Genomic DNA, 16,988 nt, shown 5'->3' with positions numbered 1-16,988 from the left:
TCATGTTGCTGGGTTGTGCTCCATTTGGCCATAGGGCGCCTCCCCAGAGAGGGGCTCTTTGAGAGGCGAGGATCAGAGACTGGCTTCAGAGATGGAGTCATTGCTTAAGGTCTGCTCCTGGGCCAGCTGCTTGGGGTCAGGGGCTTCAGGGTGTCTGCCTGCCCCACCCTCACTTCATCATGATTGAGGACTCCAATGTGGGCAAGATGTGCCTGACCTACCACTTCTGTGCCAGACTTTCCCCAGCACACCAAGACCACCATTTGGGTAGATTTCTGAGAAGGAGCTGTGGAGATGGATGAGGAGCACATCAAGATCCAGTTATGGGACTCAGTAGGACAACAGCTTGGTACAGCATTACCTCTGAAATATGCATGCTGTGGTTTTCATGTATGATATGACCAACACAGCTAGTTTTCTTTTCACAGCATGTCATCTTGGATAAAGGAATGCAAACAGCATTTGCTAGTGAAAGACATACCATGGATTCTCACTGGAAATAAATATGACTTGAGAAGTGCCATTCAGGTGGCAAAGACTTGACATAAACATTTGCTGACACATGCAGCATGCCTTTGAATCCTCTGCTAAAAACTCCAGTCAGTGATAATGACCATGGGGAAGCTATATTTATGGCTGTGGCTCATAAGCAGAAGAGTCACAAACCATTAGTGTGCTTAATCAATCCACTGATAAGGAAATTGCCCTAGAACCTGAAGCAGAGCCCGCAATGGTATTCTGGTGCTAATGATACTAAATTATACCAACTAATTCTGACTAATGAAAACTTTTGAAATGTGACAGTGATAAGTCATACGATTTAATTTCAAATATACTAGATCATCTCGATACTTTATTATTCAGGTTTTACTGTGATAACACCAGGAAAAGGGTGATTTTCATTTGAGATTGGAAAAGAAAGAAAGAAGGAATTCAAACATCTTTCCACTGAGCGCCCAATAGAGGAGGCTTGAGAGCCTGGTGGAAAGCTGAGAGTCAGCAGCTGTCCCTGCCCGTGCTCCAACAATGGAGAGGGACATTGTTTAAGTAGGCACCTGCTGATCTGAGCCAGATTTGAAGGTGGATGAAGTGACTTAATAAGATGCTTTTTTTTTTTGGTACTGGGGATCGAACTCAGGACCTTGCACTTGCAAAGCAGTCGAAGGAACCACTGAGCTAAATCCCCTGCCCAAGGTGTTTTATTTTATTTATTTAATTTTTTTCAAGACAGGGTCTCACTATGTAGTTCAGGCTGGCCTTGAACTTACTATGTAGCCTAGGTTGGCTTCAAACTCATTTATTTACATTTATACGAAGCTATTTGCATAAATGGAATGTAAACCATACCCTTTAAGTGGCACTTGTACATTCACTGATTCAGACAGTTTGTTATTCTGGATCACTTTAGAGGAAATTAAGCCAAAAGATGATTGAACTTAGGCCTGGGGATTTAGCTCAGTGGTTTCGCCACCTGCTGCGCAAACGCAAGGACCTGCGTTCAATCCCCGGTAGCAAAGAACAAAAATAAAAACAAAAACAAAGATGATTGAACTTAAAATATTTTCAGAATATGGGGAAACCAATTAAGCATGTAATCTAGGGCCAGAGATTTAGCTCAGTGGTTCCAGCGCCTGCCTTGCAAACAAAAGGTCCTGAGTTCGATCCCCGGTACCAAAAACAAACAAAAAAACCAAAACAAAGCATGTAATCTAATCTAGTTTAGGAGTTTTGTTTAATAATTATGGTGGTCCTCAATGGATAATTTAGTTATGAAAACAAACACAGTTCTATTAAACTAAATGGAAGTAATAATTACAATAAATATTCAGTTTTAAAGTAAGTATTTGTGCAACCCATTCGAAACCCCTCCTGTCTTTCAGGAGCTATTGCTATTTCCCATTCTTATTCCTCATTCCTATTCCCCAATAAATTTTCCTACTCTTAAAAAAAAGTAAATATTCAGTTTTAAGTATTAGAGCTCAAATTGTCTTTACATTTAGGGAGATTAATCCATTTTTCTTAATCATGTTAGGATTAAAAGTTGTTTTATATTTATCTAAATTAATATTAATTTGTAACTATTTTTAAAAATTAATTTTATTGGTACACTTTAGATATACATAATGATCACATTCATCAGGGAATTTGTACCTGTGCCTAATGTATCTTTATCCTTTTTTCCCTAATTCCCTCCCCTCCCTTCAACCCCTCTTCCCCTCTTTATTTACAAAAGCTTTGTTTCCATTTTTTTTCCTTTCTATTCTTTTTTTTTTGGAACAGGGTCTCACTATGCAGTTCAGGCTGGCCTTGAACTCACTATGTAGCCCAGACTGGCATGGAACTCATGATGATCCTCCTGGTTCAGCCTCCTGAGTGCTGGGATTACAGGAGTGCACCACCATACCTGACCCTTCCATTCTCTTTTCTTTCTTTTCCCTTTTTTCCTTTTCCCCTCCCCCCTCCCTTGTGTCCCTTCCCATTTGAATAATTTCTTCCTGTTTCACTATATTTATTATACATTTTTATCCTTATTTACACTTTTAGTTTCTCACACCAGAGAAACAATATGATATTTAAACATGTGTGTCTGACTTATTTCATGTAAGAGTATGGTCTCAAGGTGCATTCATTTATCTAGAAATGACTGAAGTTTATCCTTTATGGCAGAGTAGTATTCCATTGTATAAAAAACCCACATCTTCTTTATTCATCAATTGATGGGGATTTGGGCTGTTTCCAAGATTTAGCTATTATAAACTGTGATGGTATAAACATGGGTGTGCATGTATTGTTGTGCTATGATGCTTTTAATTCTTTTGGGAAGATACTAAGAAGGAGTATAGCTGAGTCAAGTAGAACCTCTAGTTTTAGTTTTGTTTTTTTTTTAGTACCGGGGATCAAACTCGGGTCTTTGCACTTGCGCAGCAGGCGGCAAAACCACTGAGCTAAATCCCCGGCCCCTAGTTTTACTTTTTTGAGGAATCTCCACACTGATTTCCACAGTGGTTGCACCAGTCTATACTCCCACCAACAGTGGAGGATACCTTTTTCCCCACAGCCCCACCAGCATTTATTATTGGTTGATTTCTTGATAATAGCCATTCTTTCTAAAGTGAGATGGAATCTCAATTTAATTTGCCTCTCTCAAATGAACTGTGATGTTGAACATTTTAAAAATGTATTTATTTGCTATTTGCACTTCTTCATCTGAGAAGTGTCTATTCATTTCAGGTACCCATTTGTGGACTGAGTCTTTAAATTTGGAAGTCTGATTTTTTTGAGTTCTTTATATATTCTAGATATTAGTCCTTTGAGGAACAACTGGGAAAAAAATTTTCCCACTTTGTGGATTATCTCTTGACTTGGTTGGTGGTTTCTTTTGCTGTACAAAAGTTTTTAATAAGAAAAGATTCCATTTATTGATTCTTTGTAATATTTCCTGTGTGATCAGTTTTGTTCATAGTCTTTGCCTATACCCATATCTTCAAGAGTTCTACATATTCTTTCTTCCAGCAGATTTAGTATTTCTGTTTTAATATTTAGATCTTTAATCCATTCTGATTTTAGTTTAGTGCATGGTGAGAGGAGATATGGGTCCAGTTTTCATCTTTGGCATGTGAAAAGCCAGTTTTTCTAACACCATTTATTAGTCTGTCTTTCTTCCAATGAAGGTGTTTGGCCCTTTTGTCAAAGATAAGATAGCTGAGTGTGTTTGCAGTTGTTTCTGCATCTTCTGATTTGTTCCATTGGTCCTCAGGTCTGTTTTTGTGCCAGTACCATGCTGTTTTTATCTGTAGTATAATTTCAAGTCAGGGATTGTGATGCCCCCTGGCTTGCCTTTGTTGCCCAGAATTGCTTTTGCTATTCTGTGTCTCTTCTGGTTACAGATGAATTTTAGGATTGTTTCCTCTAATCCTGAGAGGAGTACTATTGTTATTTTGATTGGGATTGTATTAAATCTGTATAACAATTTTGGAACTATGGTCATTTTCACTATATTGGTTTTCCTACCCAAGAACAAGGGACATCTTTCCATTTTCTAATATTGTCTTCAATCTCCTTTTTCAGAGTACTGTAGTTTTCAACGTAAAGGTCTTTTACTTCCTTCGTTAGATTGATTCATAAGTATTTCATTTTTTATGCTATTGTGAAAGGTGTGGTTTCCCTAATTTCTCTCTTAGTGAGTTTATTTGTGTATATGAATGCTGCTCATTTTTGAGTGTTGACTTTGTATTCAGCTACATTATTGAATTTGGTTATTAAATCTACAAGTCTTTTGGTGGAATTTTGGGGTCTTCTATGTATAGTTATGGTTTTGTCTAGATGTCCCCACGTGGGCTGGGGATTTAGCTTAGTGGTGCTGCACCTGCCTGGCAAGAGCAAGGTCCTGAGTTTTTTTCCTGGTACCAGAAATAAAAAGTCAGCAATAGATGTCCTCACAAAGCCTCATGCAGTATTAGGTGGGGCTTTTTCAGAAGTGGCTGAATCTGGAGTGTGTTATTGATTCGTGGTGCCATGCTAGGATTAAAGGTGGGTGATTACTAAATCCACTGATTGGTTTGGCACCACCCTAATCCCAGTAACATGGATACAATTTAATGGAGAGAAAAGGCTTGTCAGCTCCCTTGTTGCTTTGCTACCTTCAGTCCACCATGAACTGTTGCCTCTCTGCCATGTGCCACCCTACCTTGGAGCCAGCCGATTATGGACTGAAATCTCTATTAACTGTAAGCAAAATAAACTTTTCCTCTTTTAACTTTGGGTCTTAGATAATTTGTCTCAGCAACAAGAGAAAAGTAACTAAGACAAGTATCATGTCATCCACAAATAATGGTAATTTAACTTATTCCTTTTATTTCTTTTATCTAATTACTCTGGCTAATGTTTCTAGAACTGTATTGAATCAGAGTGGTGATAGTGGACATCCTTGTCTTGTTCCTGATTTTAGAATGAAAGCTTCCAGTTTTTGACCATTTAGTATGATGTTGGGTGTTGGCTTGTCATAGATGACTTTTATCAGATTGAGATAAAGACCATCTATTCCAATTTTCTGTAGGTTTTTTTTTTTATCATGAATGGGTGTAGAATTTCATATCTATTGAGATGATCATCTGGTTTATGTCCTTGGTTCTGTTAATATGGTGTATTACATTTATTGATTTTCATTTGTTGAACCATCCCTGTGTCCCTGGGATGAATCCTGCTTGGTCATGGTATGTAATTTTCTTCATGACTTGCTGCATTGGGTTTGCCAGTATTTTATTGAAGATTTTTTTGTTTTATGTTCATTAGGGAGATTTGCCTGTAGTTCTCTTTTTTGGTTGGATCCTTCTCTGGTTTTGGTATCAGGGTAGTGGTTGCTTCCAGGCGAGAGTTTGGGAATATTGCTTCCCTTCCAAATTCATTAAAGAGTTTGAGGAATAGTGGCATTAGATCTTCTCTAAAAGTTCTTGAAGACGTTATCAGTGAATCTACCAGGACCTGGGCTTTTCTTTGTTGGTAGGTTTTTAATCACATTTTCAGTTTCATTGACTGATACTGGTTTATTTAGAATTTTTTTTTTATTAAATTCTTTTATTGGAATTTAGAATTTTTAAATCTTGTTTCAGCTTTGGTAATTCCCATGTATCTAGGAATCTATTCATTTCTTCTGTGTTTTTCATCCTAGTAGGTTTCTTGGGTTTTTTTTTTTTTTTTTTTTGGTACTGGGGATTGAACTCAGGACTTTGTGCTTGCAAGGCAAGCACCGGAACCACTGAGCTAAATCCCCGGCCCCCTAGTAGGTTTCTTGATGTAGGTGTTGATGATCTTCTGGATTTCTGCAGGATCTGTTGTGATTCCACCCTCTTCATTCCTAATTGCATGGATTTGAGTCCTTTTTTTTTTTTTTTTTTTGATAAGGTTGGCTAAGGGTTTATTTTATTATCTTTCAGAGAACCAACTCTTTGATTCATTGATTCTTTATATTGTCTTCTTAGTCTCAGTTGCATTAATTTCTGCTCTGATCTTTATAATTTCCTCCCTCAAACAAGTTTTGGGCTTGACTTGCTCTTTTTCATGTAGAAGCTTGAGGTTCAACATTAGGTTATTTCAGCTCACTCTGTTTTTCTGATGTGGGAATTTACCACTATAAATTTCCCTTGTAGGACTGCTTTCATTGTGTCCCATAAGTTCCTATATGTTGTACTGGCATTATTGTTTAATTGTGGAAACTGATTTCTTCTTTTTTTTTTTCTGGTACTGGGATTTGAACTCAGGACCTTGCGCTTGCCAGGCAGGCGCAGCCCCACCAAGCCAAATCCTTGGCCTGTGTCCGATTTCTTCTTTAATTTCATCTGTGACCCATTGGTTGTTCAGGAGGGTATTATTTAATTTCCATGTGTTTATGCAGTTTTTGTGGTTTCTTTCCTTGCACTATGGTCTGATAATATGCATGGGATAATTTCAGTTCCTTTGTATTTATTTAGGCATGTTCTGTGAACTAGTATGTGGTCTGTTTTGGAGAATGTCCTGTGTGCAGCTGAGAAGAATGGGTATTTTGGTGTTGTAGGATGGAACACTCTGTAGACATCTGCTAGGTCCATTTGTTCAAAAGTTTGGTTCAGTTCTGATATTTCTCTGTTAATTTTTTTTGTCTAGTTGATCTATTTGTGACAGTGGGGTACTGAGGTTCCTCCATTAAAATTGTATTAGTGCTTATTTGATTTTTCTTGTTTGTTAATATTTGTTTTATATAGTTGGGATTCTGGTATTTTGTAATATATATTTATGATTGTTATCTCTTCCTCTTAGATTATTCCCTTAAGAAGTGTGTAGGGACCTTCTTCATCTGCCTTGATCAGTCTTGGCTTGAAATCCACTTTGCCTACAAATAAATACCTACCTCTGCTCTTTTCTGAGTTCCTCTCCCATGGAGTATTGTTTTCCATCCTTTGACTCTCAGTCTATGACTTTCTTTTTGAGTTAAACGTGTCTCTTGTATGTAGCATATTGTTGGATCTTTTTCTTGATCCATTCTATCAGTCTGTTTCTTTAGATTGGTGAATTGGGATGATTAACATTGATGTTTATAACTAATGTATTGACTTATCCTTCTAATGTTATTTTCCTTTTGTTCCCTTTCTTTCTCCTCTGTGTAATTGTTTGCCTTGCCTGGTGGATTCATTCTGTTGGGGTTCATGGAGTTGTAGTCTTCATTATGTCTTTCTAGAATATTCTTTAGAACATTTTGGAGAGCTGGCTTGGTGGTCATGAATTTCTTCAGGTGTTCTTTGTCACAGAAGTATCTTAATTCTCCATCAAAGTTGAAAGATAGTTTTGCCGGGTACACAAATCTGAATTGGAGGTTGTTTTCTTCTAGGGCTTGAAATACTTCACTCCAAGCTCTCCTTGACTTAAGGGTTTGTGTTGAGAAGTCTGCTGTGATTCTGATGAACTTTTTTTTTTTATAGGTGATTTGTTTCTTTTCTCTAGCTTTTAATATTTTGTTCTTATATTGAATTTCTGGGATCTTGACTATTATATGCCTTTGTGTAGATTCTTTTTGATCATGGTTAATTGGAGTTTTATATGCCTCACTTATCTTTATGTCAAATTCTTTTTCCATGCTTGGGAAGTTTTTTGCCATTACTTCTGTGAATAGGTTTTTTTGTGTCACTTGTGCTTATCTCCTACTTTTTCATTGACTCTGATCAATCTTATGTTTTTCTTCTTTGTATTATCTAGCAGATGTTGATTTTTCATGGTCCCTTTCTATTTTTAAGAAATCTTTCTTTTCATGATTGCTAACTACCAGTCTGTCTTTAGATCTGATATTCTATCCTCACATTAGTTGATTCTGGTGTATATACTTTCAATAGAATTTTTAATTTCCTAGATATCTGTTAGAATCTGTTTCATGTATTCCATTTCTTTCCTATGTTGGGCACTCATGGTTTGCATGTTTCCTCAGCTCCTCAGTTTTTTGTTGTTGTTATTTGGTACCAGGGATTGAACTCAGGACCTTGCGCTTGCAAGGCAGGTCCCAGAACCACTGACCTAAATCCTCAGCCTTGTTTTGTTTTGTTTTTTATCTGTATCTACTCTAGACTCACTAACTCTGTCCTTTATTAGTGTCATCATCTTTTTAGTTACCTGAGAAATTATTTCTAATTTGATTTTTCTATAGCCTCATTAATTTGCTTTGTTTCTTCCACGCTTACCATTTCAGAGTTCAAGTGGGTGGCTTTTGAATTGTTCTACCTCATTGGTTTGCCTTTGGCAAGCTAGAAGTCTGGGATTGCATCTTGCTTCCATGTCTTCTCATTTTCTATTTTTTTTTTAGTTGAATTTCTGCATTGATGCTTATAAATTGCTTATATAGGTAGCTTTATTGCTAGTATTGAGAACCCTTAGGAAATGACTACTTTTCAGAGATGTCTTCTAGGTATAACTGACTTTGGCTTTTGAGTCTTTTGTGAAATCCTACCTCTTGAATTTATTAGGGATGAGAAGTTGCTGCCTATTTGTCCTAGTCCTTGGTTCTTTAGTATTGGCCCTATAGTACTGTTTATCACCCTCAGGCAGTCTCAGTCTTGACATATAAGGAAGAAAAACTGATTAGAACAATTGTATCACCTTGGCTAAAGTAGTATCATCAGTAATAACAGTAGTATCAAGCAAAGCTAGATAATTAGAAACTGTGGTAACTATTATAATAATTTGCCACCTTCTACCATTTGAAAAAGATTTGCAGTTACATAACAAAATCTAAAACAAGCCAGAAAGTTATATACAGTAAATATCTCAATAGAGTGATTTTATCTTCTGTGGAAAGAATTTAAATGAGTAAGAGGAAAAAATAGAGAAGTAGAAGAAGGGAAAGTGATTAGAAGTAAGGCTGAAGGAGAAAGGAAGATTACATAAGCTTTGGGAAACTGGTAGAAAAAAAACCAGAAGGGAAAGGAAGAAACAGAAACAAGGACAGAACAAAGCAACAACAAAAACAAACTAGAAACAGTGTTCACACTCATATAAAAACAAGAAAAATCTAGAAAGAAAAAAAAGAAAGGAAGGAAAAAAAGTTCACTTCAGGTTGTGTCTCTGCTGTCACTGATAGACAAAGGGGCCAGACAGAGCCTAGATCTCAGCAAGCCTGCAGTGGATTTATGGTGAGATGGTGGATAATCCCAGCAAGCCTGTGTTTTCAGCTCCACTGAAGTTCAGGCTGCTTCTGGTTTCTGGCTGGGACCTGAGTTGTTCAGCACACAACATTCTGGGTGCCTCTTGCTGGCTTGAACTTGGCTTTCTGACTCTGGGTATCTCCTACAGCTGTGCCTCACCCTGACATTGGGAGCCCTGAGATGGAGCCAACCCACTGCTGCTCTTGAGTCTTGAGTTCAGTTGGCCTCTTTCCAAAATGGCAACTGGCCAATTGCCCCCTCCTGGGGACTCAAACTGAACTGGAATCACTCTCCAGCCACTGTAGTTTGTCCACTGCTCTGTTCCACTGATGTGTTTCTTCATGGAGCTCTCTGGAGTCACCAGTAGTTACCATGCCTTTGCAGGGATGTTCCATCCTTCCCTCCCATGCCACAAGCTGGGACTCAGAGAAGGTGAGACTTGCCATTTCTTTCTTCTGCATTGAGGACTCTCTCTTTGCTCCCTTTGTGGGCTCCAGTTCTTGCTTCAGATCCTTGCTGGGTCCCAGGGGCCCACTTCTCTCTTCTCTTCCATACATTGCTATATTCCAGTGTCAGGACTCCGGATCTTTGAGAGGCTGTTTTGCTGCTGCTCACCACTCCACCATCTTCCCTGTAACTATTTTCATAGCAAAGCAATGACAGCTGTAGTAATTATGATGGGTGTGATAGTTTTTTAAGGAAGGGAATCTATTTATTGCTTTTGAAAACATTTTTTTAAAGTGGAGGAAGAAAGTTTATAGACTTTCCAAGCACATCTGATTTGTCAGTACTGTACTGGTTTTTAAAAAATGTTATTAACTTTTTCTTTTTGTAAGAAGTTAGTAATAAGGATCCAGTACAGTTCTATGAAAGGACTTAATTTTTCATTTTAATGTCTATTAATTTTTAAATATTTTTATGCCATTTTCAACACTTTCTCTTTTTGTTGTTTTTTGAGACAGGTTCTCACAATATAGTTCAGACTGGACTTGCACTCACTATGTAACCCAGGCTGCCTCCAACTCTTGGTGATCTTCCTGCCCCAACCTGGATGCTGGGATTACAGCCATGGGCTACCATGCCCAGCAACAATTTATTATTTTAATTTTTAGTACATATGTTTTTAATTTTTAAAAAGCCACCTACCTCGCAAGCGCAAGGTCCTGAGTTCGATCCCCAGTACCAAAAAAAAAAAAAGATACTTAAGTTGAATGGGAATAAACCTTTTAGATATATTCCACAATATTTCTAAAACACTTCATTGACTGTTGAAATGACCTACAAAAACGGTGGCTAACAATTATCATTTTTTTAGGTACAAATCACATATTTTATAAATCTGTGAATTTAACTATGACCTTTAATAGAATTACCAGAATTCTTTTAGAAAAATCTTAATTTGAGAACACCAAAGGAAACTACCCCAGGATCTAATGTAGTTAGCTTCTTTTTTTTTTTGGTGCCGGGGATTGAACTCGGGACCTTGTACTTGCAGGCAGGCAGCAGAACCACTGAGCTAAATCACCAGCCTGTAGTTAGCTATTAATAACAATGCTTTGTTGAATGTATATTCCTAATACATGTTTCCTTGTGAAATCTAAAGTTAAATGGTTTTGTTGTAGAACAGTGTCTCATTTCCTCCATTGAAGTTCAGTAAATCATCTTTGTTACAGAGGAAAAAAAAGGAATAAATTTTAACTGCTCTTTTGTCTTTGTGTCATTGCTTAAGATTTGGAGTCCTGGGCCAGGGATTTAGCTCAGTGGTTCCGCTGCCTGTCTCACAAGCAGAAGGATCTGAGTTCAGTCCCTGGTACCAAAAAAAAAAAAAGATTTGGAGTCCCAGGTGAGACTATGCCCAGTGGAAGAATTACCCACAAATACAAGTGAATAGAGGCTGGGAAGCTTGAATAATGATTGATTTCATTTACAGTGGTATTCTCTTGTATAAAGATACCATAACTTATTTGATTAACTACCTCATGTTGCTATATTCAGTTTTTCTATAGCCAAAACCACTGTTGCAAAGAAATTATGTATGTCTTTGTGAATTTTTTTTTTAATAACAACAAGGTAAGCATTTTATTTTTCATTAAGCTTTGTTTCTTAGTATCACAATGGAATGATGAGAAAACAAGAACAAAATCATGAGTCTTTGCAAATCCCTGGCAGAGCAGAGCCTCCAAGGCAATCGGAGGGGAGGGGAGGGGAGGGGAGGGAGGGGAGGGTGGGGAGGCTCGGCTGAAACAGTCCCAGCATGGCTTCTCCTGGCCAGCCAGCCCGGGGCGCTGGGGAGGCGGATGGTGAGAAGGTGGCACTGTCCTAAGCTGTCCTTGGTGCTTCTGCCCCGTGACCGCTCTGCACAGATCGCTCTGCGGATCTCCCGGTGCCTGGGGAACCTGGCCCCAGGATTCCTCCTGCTCCAAGTGCCCTGGGAACCAACCAGAGCAGCGATGAACCTGGAGCCTGCTCCGCTGGGCTGCAGTAGGACAGGCAGTGGAGGGCAGAGGCCAGTCTTACCGCTCAGGGCCGAGACTTGCCTGGTGACACCTGTGGCGGAGGTGGAGGCGCAGGCGGTGCGGCCACTGTGCAGCAATGCGCGTCCCTTGGCCGTGGGCTAGAGTTTCACAGTGCTAGGAGGCAGACTGTCATTGCAGAGCCGGTAGTAGCGCAGGTCATTGACCAGCCTGTGCACACTGGGTGAATGAGGGCAGGTCCTGATCCATCTTGAAATTCCGCCCCAGAACACTTTTCTGGTTGGCATCCACACCATCACAGCTCGTCAGGAACTCTGGAAGGAAGGCTGCAAAGAAGCCATCGAAGTCGACAGAGGCCATGTTGTAAATGGCGATGCCAATCTCCTCTTGCAGGAGGTCGTGGGACTTGTGAACCAGGACCTGGAGCAGGACGTTCACGAACTGGAAGAGCATGGTGGTCTGGAAGATCTTCTTGTGGTACAGCTTCTGCTTGGTGTTGAGAGTCTCTAAGTAGAACAGATTTTGTTTGAAAAGGTGGGTGTCTGGCTGGAGAAAGGACTGTCCAAAAGCCTGCATGATGGCACTAAACTGGGGCTCATTCTCCATCTGCTCCTCGCCAAGTCCCCTCTGCACACTGGCCAGGACAGTGGACTTAAAGAAGTAGCGCCAGTTGTGATGGAGCGTCTGGAAAAGGAGCTCAAACAGCTCGGCCTTCACATCAGGGGAAGGACGCTCAGCAATGATGGGGTACACCTGCTCCATGCACAGGGCAATAATGCTGGGGAGGAAGGGCTTGAACACCTGGCCAGGCTCCTGTACCACCACCTGCAGGATCTTCAGGAACTTCTCCACCACCCAGCAGCCAGTGCTGGCTTTGTGGAGGATGCTTTCAGCCAACTGTTCTCTGATAAACATGTTGAGGAAAGTCTGTATGATCTGTTCAGTGAAAGGCACACCCATCTGTACTCTAAGGCCACGGAACAGAGTGAGGAAGAAGCTCAACATCTCGTCAGTCACATCTGACTGATGGATAAGAGCTGGAAAGAGGGCCAGGGAGACCTGAACGGATTCCTGCAGCAACTGGTAGCAGATCTGTTGGGCCTTGGTGGACTCCCCGGAGATGTTCTCCATGGCATCTTCTAAGACACTGAGTGTCTGGTGGATAATCACTTTGGTGTCATCCAGTGGCACCTTCCTCTGTGCGGTGACAGTGTTGGGCTCCAGGCTGCGATAGTCCCTGGAGAGTGCAGAGATGAGGCTGGCATGGTTGAGAGAGTGCATGGGCCGCTGCTGCTCATTCTCAGGAAGGTTTGGCCATGGAAGCAGCAAGATGTTAGAGAGTGCACGGCACACCAACACCTGTGCCTTATCGACAAGTCGCTGAGCAGAAGCATCAGTGATCCTGTTGAACACCTTCTGCACTGCAGGGATGCTAATCAGAAAGACGGGCCGAACATTGGTGGCCAGGGAGACCAGTAAGTAGCATGCAGACAGCAGCAACTTGTCTTGGACCTTGGTGCTAATGAGCGGCGTGACTGCGTCCATGGTGGTGGATATGAGCGTCACAAACTGCTGTGTGCTCTGCCAGTGTGCTTCGCTGGAGTACTGCGCCAGCCAGTGGGAGTAGGCCTGGAGAGCAGCCAGGGACTGTGTGTGCACATCAGTGAGGTTGGGTTTCAGCACCATCGGCACTGCAGTTTTGATGTTGTACAGTTTGATCTGAGATCCGTACAGAGTGACTTTGACCAACCTCTCCACGACTGTGAGGGCATCACTGAACCTCGCAGCAAACACATCCCCAATGAAGTACTCAGCTAGGCGACCCACAGCCTGGAGCAGGGAGCTCAAGTCTCTGAGGGAGCAGTGCAAGCACCTGCAGTCATTCTCTGTGGTGATGTTCAGCCTGTGCCCTGACCCTGAAGTAACTATAAACTGCTGTAATCCCAAATAAACTTCTAAATTGTCTTGAAGAACTGGGAACAGAGTTGAGAAGGCGTGTGTAGGAAGGAGCTCCATCACTTTGGCCACTGCCTCCAAGCTCTGGTGTAAGTACCGCTGCCACTCTGTCTGCTGATCATCATCCAGAGTCTCATCATCCAACTCCTCTAGCTGGGCCTGTTTGTATCTAAACTGAATTCGGTTCAACACCTCTGTGAGCAAGAGGACCAGGGCATCTTCATACCTGTTGAGAACTGCTTCCTTGTCTCCCAGACAACTTTTAATTTTACTTGTCAGATAGTCCAAAAAGAGTGTCCAGATATCCAAACAAGAGAAGTAACCTTCATGAGTAGGCTGATGAAACGTGTACTTGAACAAGAGTGTCAGAAACTCCACCACGGGAAACTGGGAGTAGGACTCGATTCTCCTCAAGTGAACACTCACGAAGAGCCGCAGGAAGTCGGTAAACTTCTCGATGTAGCTCTCATTGAGCTCTTCAAGCCTACTCTTCACTGCGTGGGCATTGTTATCCTTGGTGATTTTCTGCAAGAGGTAGAAAGTCTGCTGGAACATACGCAGTAAATACTCCTCAAATTCCATAGGCACACAGTTCTTGGACATGAGTTCATTTATGCAGGACATGGCCAAGACCCCAAGCTGACCACATTCCTGACCAAAGACACAGTTCTGGCTGCTGCCATTCACTGAGGCCATCTTTCTGGCTCAGGTGTCACAGCCAAAGCATGCAAAGTGGAAGATGGTGGTGAGAAGGGATGGGGTGATGCTGGCAGACAGAAGAATCCAACTGAAGAGGTGGGCCAGGCACTCCAGGGCCAGGGAGCAGACATACTCACTCTCCGCATCAAGGATGGGGATTGGATGACTCAACAGCTTGGCTGAACTAGGACTCAGCAGCAGGTTACTCAGCAAATCACCACTTTCTCCAGAGGTTGGAGACGGTGGTGGAGTGGCAGCAGTAACACTGTGTTTGTCCCAGACTGTCTCCAAGATACCTGTCAGGAGCCCAAGCACAGTCTGCACCTGATCCACCAGCAGCTTCTGCAACTCCTCCTTCTGAGCCACACTGAGGTCCTCATGGGGACAACCCAGCTCTTCTGAGGTGGTCTTCAACATGATCAGCCCAAGGGGAGTCGTTGCAGGAGACTGGATCAACTGTAAAATGTTGGTAAAAAAGTCATGGTAGAACATGGGCCAATCTTGATGACCAATATCAACAATAATTTTGCAGAGTTTGTTCCGGATAAAGTAAGGTAATGTTTTATGGTGAGCCAAAAGGAGTTTGGGCAGACAGCTACGGATTTCCATCTTATCCTGAGATGGTACACCAAGCCACATTTTATTGATCAGATTCTCAAAAACCGTTAAACTGTACATCATGACATAGTCATTCCTGGTACTAGAGAGAAAATACAGGCAGAATCTCCAGGCTCCTATTTGCTGGGCAAAGTTATTAAGAAGCTCCTCTATCTCACGTTTTCTTTCATTGGTCGTACAAGCATGAAAAAATTCTGTCATCAGACTTTCCAAAGCCCTGAGGGAGGCTTCTTCAGATGCCATGCTGGCCGGGAAGGGGCGGCTCAGGTGAGCTGTCTCTTGGGCTTCGCACACGTCAGACAACCCCTTCCCCACTCTGGCCCCGCGGGGACCCCTAAAAAGGGCACGGCCGCCCGGCCCGTCTTATCGGGGGACCGCAGGGACAACACATGCACAACCCCCGCGCCCCTCCCCAGGGAAACGGAAGAAGCAGGAAATAGGGCTCGAAGGCCTCCGAGGAGGCAGTGGCTCGAGCCCCCCGCCCAGGCCCGGCCCCCGAACGGGAGGCGATGGGCCCAGGCAGGGGCTCCCCGGCCTCTGCGGACAGAGGCAGCAGCGGCCCGGGCCCCGAGGCGAAAGCTGGAGGGGCTTCGGAGGCAGGCGCGGCCCGGCTGGCCCGCTCAGGGCAGAGGCCCGCGGGCTCCCACAGTCCTCACCGCCCCCGGAGCATCCCTGCGGGCGCCCCCGACCGCCGGAGCCGCCGCTCACGCCGTGCGGAAGCCCCCGACCTACAGCCCCAACGCGCCGGAAGTCTTTGTGAATTTTGTAAGATCTCTGTGGTATTCCTAGAAGGCTGTCCAGGATCAAGGAGTATATATATTTAAAAATTTGATGTGCAGCTTATGCTTATAGTAGTCTCAGCTATTTATTTGGGACCTGGAAGCAAGAGAATTATAAGTTTGAGGCCAGCATAGATAAAATAGGCAATTTAGCAAGACCCTGTCTCAAAAAAAAAAAAAAATGCACATTGCCAATTTATTCTTAGAAGGTTGCAGTAGTTTATATTCCCCATCTACAGAGGGAACTGGCTTTGTTTTAACTCACAGTATTTTCTTTCTTTCTTTCTTTCTTTCTTTCTTTCTTTCTTTCTTTCTTTCTTTCTTTCTTTCTTTCTTTCTTTCTTTCTGTTTTTTAAACAGGGTCTCACTATATAGCACAGTCTGGCCTTGAACTCATTGCAATTCTGCCTTAGCCTCCAGAGTACTGGAATCATAGGCATGCACCACTATGCCCAGCCTTAACATAATATATGAAGTTATTTATGGCCAGTGATATTGAACAAAAGCTAAGGTTTCACATCAGGTGGAAAACCAAGTTCAAGTGGCTGGAGTATAGAGTTTCAACATTTGTGAAGGGACAGGTGTATTAAGAGACAGTTCTAATTAAGTAATTATATTTTTCCACTGAGAAACCCAAAGTTGTGGTGTGTATGACTGTAATCTCAGCAGGTTGGGGGGCTGAAGCAGGAAAATCACAAGTTTGAGCCCAGCCTGGCCAACTTAGTGAACCCCTGTCCCAAAAGGGGGTGGGGCTAGGGATGTAGTGCACAGGCCTTGGGTTCAATCTCCAGCAACCTCCACCATGCACACACAAGCGTGAACCATAAATAAAAACAAAAAGTGTGTTCATCAACACCCCAAAGTTTTGGGTTTTTTTCTGACCGAGGATCAAACTCAGGACCTTGTGCTTGTGGGCATGGTACCACTGAGCTAAATCCCTGGTCCCCAAAGATGTTTCTGTAAATGTTCCATGAAATGCCAAAAAGTAAAATCAGTTTCCCATTTCTTTTTCTTTTTTTTTCCCATTTCTTTTTCTTCTCCTTTCCACATTTCTGTTTTAATACTTTACCCTTTCACCATTCTACTTCTTTTCAGAATTCGTTACATTTATTTGAATAGATAATACTATTATTTGGACAAAATTCACAAATGACCAAAAATTGTATAGTGAGAATTCTACTTTCTTTTTTTTTTTTTGGTGCCGGGGATCGAACTCTGGACCTTGCGCTTTTGAGGCAGGTGGCAGAACCACTGAGCTAAATCCCCGGCCCTGAGAATTCTAATTTTAATAATGGTAGACT

At 41.9% G+C, this 16,988-nt stretch overlaps 1 protein-coding gene and 2 pseudogenes across 4 annotated transcripts in view; 2 read left to right on the top strand and 1 right to left on the bottom strand.

Annotated features, from left to right (window-relative positions):
- Nucleotides 1-16,988, top strand: part of Pkig (cAMP-dependent protein kinase inhibitor gamma) — a 106,652-nt gene that overhangs the window by 25,722 nt on the left and 63,942 nt on the right. The gene's annotated exons all lie outside the window — the stretch shown is intronic.
- On the top strand, nucleotides 35-1,995 carry LOC106010533 (ras-related protein Rab-33B pseudogene; annotated as a pseudogene).
- On the bottom strand, nucleotides 11,743-15,315 carry LOC101707643 (exportin-6 pseudogene; annotated as a pseudogene).

The sequence above is a fragment of the Heterocephalus glaber genome, unplaced genomic scaffold, assembly GCF_053883595.1.
Source record: "Heterocephalus glaber isolate CG9 unplaced genomic scaffold, H.glaber_assembly_v1.0 deba00001673, whole genome shotgun sequence".
NCBI lineage: Eukaryota > Metazoa > Chordata > Mammalia > Rodentia > Bathyergidae > Heterocephalus > Heterocephalus glaber.
Note: the sequence above shows the minus strand (reverse complement) of the source record. Positions and strands in the feature narration are given on the sequence as shown.